A 6,585-nucleotide genomic window follows, 5' to 3' on the forward strand; every position below is an offset into this window, starting at 1 on the left:
CACGTTCACATGAATGTTTATATATATTCTTTTAATTTAGTTGAGAATTTCAAAAATATAGTCTTTTATGTCTTTTATATGTATATTCAACAACACTGTTAATTTAGTTTTGGGTATGTTTATAATTCTCGTTTCATTATTATTCAAAAGAAAACAACACTGTTAAACACTGTTCCTTCTACAGTATCATAATTCTCGTTTCATTATTATTCAAAAGAAAACAACACTGTTAAACACTGTTCCTTCTACAGTATCATAATTCTCGTTTCATTATTATTAATAAATCAAAGGTGTCTTCGAAGAGGTGCTAGATTACTGAAAAACAACTGATAGTGTGTTCATGCACCAGCCTGCAAAAGACAAACAAGCAGTTTGACCGAGAGGCATTTCAGTTCAGAATACATTTTTATTTATTTTTATTGCGGGGTCTGCTGTTTCTTCACTGGGGGTGAGGCGGGGTCTGCTGTTCCCTCTCGAAGGAGATAACCTGTCGTGGCACTCTGAATATTGGCTGAAGGGTTCCCTCCAGCAAGCTTCTGGCCTCCAGAGTCCAGAAGGCAAACCTTTGGCCATGCCTTTGAAACAATAAGAACAAGACGTCATCTAAAGTATTGAAAGGCTAAGGCATTGGTGCACAATTGATATGCATTAATAATCTCAACAGATATTGCCATCCAGAGTCTTACAGCTCTTGTTATTGATGGTCTACTGATCTGTACATGGTTAACCTAATATAATAGATCATCTACAAGTGACCCTCAAAATAAAGTGTTACTTAAATCAAAACACACATATTGTTAAGGGCTTTCATACCCTTGTATTTCAAAATGCTCCATGAGAAGAAGACACCACCACTTCCGAATCAAAGGCATGTCCCTCTGAATGAAATTAGAAAGTGACAAAGACAATTTTTGATTCACAATGTCCACCATAAATCATTTTTCTTCAACATGAACAGTATGATGCAACATAAGCAACACGTTAAGTAGGCCTTTACTTCTTTAGTAAATACAAATCCTAAACTAACCTCCTGGAATTGAAACCCGGCACTTATCCGTGGTCGGGTCGCGGGGGTAGCAGTTCCAGCAGTTCCAGCAGAGAGCCCCAAACTTTCTTTTCCCTGGTGACATCAACCAGCTCTGACTGGGGGATCCCAAGGCGCTCCCAGGCCAGCGAAGAGATATAATCCCTCCACCTGGTCCTAGGTCTACCCCTTGGTCTCTTCCCAGCTGGACGTGCCTGGAACACCTCCCTAGGGAGGCGCCCAGGTGGCATCCTAACTAGGTGGCCGAACCACCTCAACTGGCTTCTTTCGACGCGAAGGAGGAGCGGCTCAACTCCGAGTCCCTCCCTGATGACCGAACTTCTCACCTTATCCCTAAGGGAGACACCAGCCACCCGGCGGAGGAAACCCATCTCGGCCGCTTGTATCCGCGATCTCGTTCTTTCGGTCATGACCCATCCTTCATGACCATAGGTGAGGGTAGGAACGAAAATGGCCCGGTAGACAGAGAGCTTTGCCTTCTGGCTCAGCTCGCTTTTCGTCACAACGGTGCGGTAAAGCGACTGCAGTACCGCTCCCGCTGCTCCGATTCTCCGGCCCATCTCATGCTCCATTGTTCCCTCACTCGAGAACAAGACCCCGAGATACTTGAACTCCTTCACTTGGGGTAAGGACTCATTCCCTACTTGGAGTGGACAGTCCATCGGTTTCCTGCTGAGAACCATGGCCTCAGATTTGGAGGTGCTGATCCTCATCCCAGCCGCTTCACACTCGGTTGCGAACCGATCCAGTGAGTGCTGAAGGTCGCAGACCGATGAAGCCATTAGAACCACATCATCTGCAAAAAGCAGTGGTGCAATCCTTAGTCCACCGAACTGCAGACCCCCTCCCCCACGACTACGCCTCGAAATCCGATCCATGTATATTACAAACAGGATTGGTGACAAAGCGCAGCCCTGGCGGAGGCCAACCCTCACCGGAAATGGGTCCGACTTACTGCCGAGGACCCGGACACAGCTCTCGCTTTGGGAGTACAGAGATTGGATGGCCCTGAGTAGAGACCCCCTCACCCCATACTCCCGCAGCACCTCCCACAGTAACTCCCTGGGAACTCGGTCATACGCCTTCTCCAAGTCTACAAAACACATGTAGACCGGATAAGCGTACTCCCAGGCCCCCTCCAGGATCCTTGCGAGAGTAAAAAGCTGATCCGTCGTTCCACGACCAGGACGGAATCCGCATTGTTCCTCCTCAATCTGAGGTTCGACAATTGGCCTGACCCTCCATTCGAGTACCTTGGAGTAAACTTTCCCGGGGAGGCTGAGTAGTGTGATGCCTCTGTAATTGGCACACCCCCTCTGATCCCCCTTTTTAAAAAGGGGAACCACCACCCCGGTCTGCCACTCCTTCGGTACTGTTTCCGACTTCCACGCAACGTTGATGAGACGTGTCAACCATGACAGTCCCTCAACACCCAGAGCCTTCAGCATTTCCGGGCGGATCTCATCCACCCCCGGGGCTTTGCCACTGTGGAGTTGTTTGACGACCTCAGTGACCTCCCCCCGGGAGATTGGTGTTGATCCCCCGTCATACTCCAGCTCTGCCTCTAACATAGAGGGCGGAGTTGTCGGGTTCAGGAGTTCCTCAAAGTGTTCCTTCCAACGCCCTAACACTCCATCAGTTGAGGTCAACAACGTCCCATCCTTACTGTACACAGCTTGAATGGTTCCCTGATTCCCCCTCCTGAGGTGTCGGACAGTTTTCCAGAACAACTTTGGTGCCGCCCGAAAGTCCTTCTCCATGTCTTCTCCGAACTTCTCCCACACCCGCTGCTTTGCCTCGGCCACGGATGAGGCTGCTGCCCTTCGGGCCTGTCGGTACCTTGCAACTGCCTCGGGAGTCCCCCGGGATAACAAATCCCTGAAGGCCTCCTTCTTCAGTCGGACGGCTTCCCTGACCACCGGTGTCCACCAGGAGGTTCGAGGGTTACCGCCCCTTGAGGCACCTAGGACCTTGAGACCACAGCTCCCCGCCGCGGCTTCGGCAATAGAGGCTTTGAACACCGACCACTCTGGTTCAATGTCCCCAACCTCCACAGGAATGCCCGAAAAGCTCCGCCGGAGGTGCGAGTTGAAGGCCTCCTGAACTTGGGCCTCCTCCAGACGTTCCCAGTTCACCCGAACTACACGTTTGGGCTTACCAGGTCTATCCAGAGGCTTCCCCCGCCACTCGACCCAACTCACCACCAGATGGTGATCAGTTGACAACTCCGCCCCTCTCTTTACCCGAGTGTCCAAAACATACGGCCTCAGGTCCGATGATACGATAACGAAATCGATCATGGACCTTCTGCCTAGGGTGCTCTGGTACCACGTACACTTATGAGCATCCTTATGTTTGAACATGGTGTTTGTTATGGCCAATCCATGACTAGCACAGAAGTCCAGTAACAAACCACCACTCCGGTTCAGATCAGGGGGGCCGTTCCTCCCAATCACGCCCCTCCAAGTGTCTCCATCATTGCCCACATGTGCGTTGAAATCTCCCAGCAAGATTAAAGAGTCCCCTTCAGGAGCCCCATACAGGACTCTTTCCAGGGTCTCCAAGAAGGCCGTATACTCTGAACTGCTGTTGGGTGCATAAGCACACACAACAGTCAGAGTTTTCCCCCCCATAACCCATAAGGCGTAGGGAGGCGACCCTCTCGTCCACTGGGGTAAACTCCAACAACGAAGCACCTAACCGGGGACTTGTGAGTATCCCCACACCCGCCCGGCGCCTCACACCTTGAGCAACTCCGGAGAAGAATAGAGTCCAACCCCTATCCAGAAGTAAGGTTCCAGAGCCGACGCTGTGCGTAGAGGTGAGCCCAACCAGATCCAACTGGTAACGCTCCACCTCCCGCACAAGCTCCGGCTCCTTCCCCCCCAGAGAGGTGACGTTCCACGTCCCCAAAGCCAGCTTCTGCCGCCCGGGTCTGGTCCGTCGAGACCCTCCGCTTTCACTGCCACCCTTCTGGCAGCGCACCCGACCCCATCGTTGTTTCCCGTAGGTGGTGGGCCTGCGGGACGGAGAAGCGGAGGTGTTGCCCACGTTGCCTTTTCGGGCTGGGCCCGGCCGGGCCGACGAGTCCTCCTTCTGGGCCTGGCTCCAGAAAGGGACCCCGGGCTTCCTCCGGGCCGGGTATCCTCACTTCTTGGTTTTTCTTTCATGAGGTCTTTTGAACCAATCTTAGTCTGGCCCCTTGCCTGAGACCAATTTGCCATGGGAGACCCTACCAGGAACACAAGGTTCCAGACAACACAGCCCCCAGGTTCATCAGGGCACACAAACCTCTCTACCACGGTAAGGTGCTGATTCTTCAGAGAGATTATTTACAATGAATTCAAATTGTAATACAATGACTATTAAAGAAGCATTTACACTAAAGACAGAACTTAGGCTACTGCTGATTTAATATAGTGGACATATTGACATGCTTTTGTCATCCGTTGAAGTTTAATTAATTAGCTGACTATAATTAATCATTAGGGTTGGGAAGTTTACTTTTTTTAAATGTAGTAGGTTACAGATGAGTAATTACCCTGTTAAAAATGTAATAAGTAATGTAACTTGACTATGTAACTATTTGTATTGAAATTATAATGTTAATTATGGTTATTTTATGTTTTTTGTGAGTCACTTTGGATAAAAGCCTCTGTCAAATAACATAACCATAACATACAGTTTCATTAAACAAATAAACAAAATGGTTAACAGTTGGTTTTGCAGCGAGTCATCATAGGCTAACAGATTACATTTAGCACTTGTTGCTTGTATGGCTGTTCAATACAACAGAATAGTTGTTAACTTTAAAAAAAAAAAACATGATTCACATTACTCACACTCTTACTGTAATTAGTGATTCAATTACTCAACTATGACACCTAGTCGGGCTTGCCAAAATCACGCTAGTTTCATTAAACAAATGATCAAATATGCTAACGAAGCTAATGCTTTTGCCGAAAGCTATAGCTAACGAATAGTTGTTTTTAGAGACTTTAATACGGTTAGAAGCTATCATAAGCAAACAGATGTTTGTTTGTATTGCCTTAACACTATCATAGTTAATGTTAGCTAATCACACTTCATTTCAAGACACCGGAATTGTTATTAATGTTAAACAAATAAAACTGTAAAAGCACTTCACATTACTCACATTCTCTGCGTTGAATGTGAACGTGCTCCGTCACGTGCCGCCGTGACGCGGGACCTGTGTGTGCGGTTCTACAAGTGCGGTCCTGTAACTGCTGTCTCCGACGCTGCAGCTTCATGCTACTCGTTTTATTGGCTGACCTCTCCTCTGTGACAGTGTTTAAACTTTAAACTTTCAGCCACGGAGTTTCTGAAGATGGCATTTTTTAAATAAAAAATACGACAATTCTCAAGTGGTGGCTCACACAACAACCCCAGAGCCACCACCTGAGCCAGGTGAACAAGGTATGTAAATGTCAGTAAACTTACAAGTTATGTCAACATGTAAGCAAAGCATAAATTATAGCTACGATAACGTTACTTTGAATCGCGGGGCCCGGGGTAAGCTAAACCGTTAGCAAGTAGCTATAGCTAGCCAGATATATTTAATAAACACTTTGTCATACAATCTAAATGTTGTGTTTTTTAGCGTTACCTGGTGATTTCAAAGAAAGCTCTCTGGGAAATGTTGACTTACTGTCAGTGTTCGACATGAAGCTAGAAGCTACCTTACAGTACAAAGTTGATCCTGAGTCCTGTCAGTTAAAGTGTTTCATAGTTAGCTTAGCTAAGCATCAACCTGGCACTGAAATATATGGATGTTATGTGACACTATTTCTGAGAAAAAGTCAGCTGAAATGGTGGCATAGTTGCCACTGCTTTACGTGTCGACAGCATGTTTGAACGTATTTGCAGCAGTAAATGTGGCTGTTTGGCCACTGACGTTGCCATAACAACACCTGCATTTAAATGTGCAACCTCTTTTTGTGACAGATTTTTGCATGAAATTATAATTCTTCTGATTGATATTTCCTATTGACAGCTAGTTTCTATGTGAACGTTATGAGATGGACAGCCAGCTAACAAGCTTTCAGATCAAAGCTAATCCAGTGGGGCTCCTGAAAGGGGCCAAGGGACACTATGCTCCCAAATATTAAGCCTTGACCCCCATCTTAAAATGTATATGATCAAAAAATTATCTGCATTGTCGGAGGCCTTTTTTCTTCATTATCATGTCAAATTGTACAGCTTTCCTTAGTTTTGAATGCAGAAACTATATTAGAGTATTAAGTGAAAATGACTATATTAAAGTGTGAAGTGAATATATTAAGTGAATTACTCAATCTGCATTTGTATAGGAATGATTCTGTCCTATTGGCAGATAACTACTCTAACAGTGATATCTACAAGAGATGTACATTTAACTATTTTCAAATGGTTAGTATTACATTTTGAGACAGTGTGGTGACACTCATTTTAATGAAGACAAATGTGTGTATCTTGAAATTAATTTATTTGACAGAGCTGGAAACTGATTGACTTACATACTTGTTTGTGTTTACCTACAC

At 46.3% G+C, this 6,585-nt stretch overlaps 1 long non-coding RNA gene across 1 annotated transcript; it reads right to left on the reverse strand.

Annotated features, from left to right (window-relative positions):
- Positions 1 to 487: 487 nt before the first annotated feature.
- Positions 488 to 1,052, reverse strand: LOC117453691 (uncharacterized). The gene is made up of 3 exons (XR_004552925.2): positions 1,028 to 1,052; positions 814 to 878; positions 488 to 563 (listed from the first exon to the last, which is right to left on the reverse strand). It is a non-coding gene; the product is annotated as an uncharacterized lncRNA (long non-coding RNA).
- Between the last annotated feature and the right edge of the window lie 5,533 nt (positions 1,053 to 6,585).

Source organism: Pseudochaenichthys georgianus, chromosome 10 (assembly GCF_902827115.2).
Source record: "Pseudochaenichthys georgianus chromosome 10, fPseGeo1.2, whole genome shotgun sequence".
Taxonomy (NCBI): Eukaryota; Metazoa; Chordata; class Actinopteri; order Perciformes; family Channichthyidae; genus Pseudochaenichthys; species Pseudochaenichthys georgianus.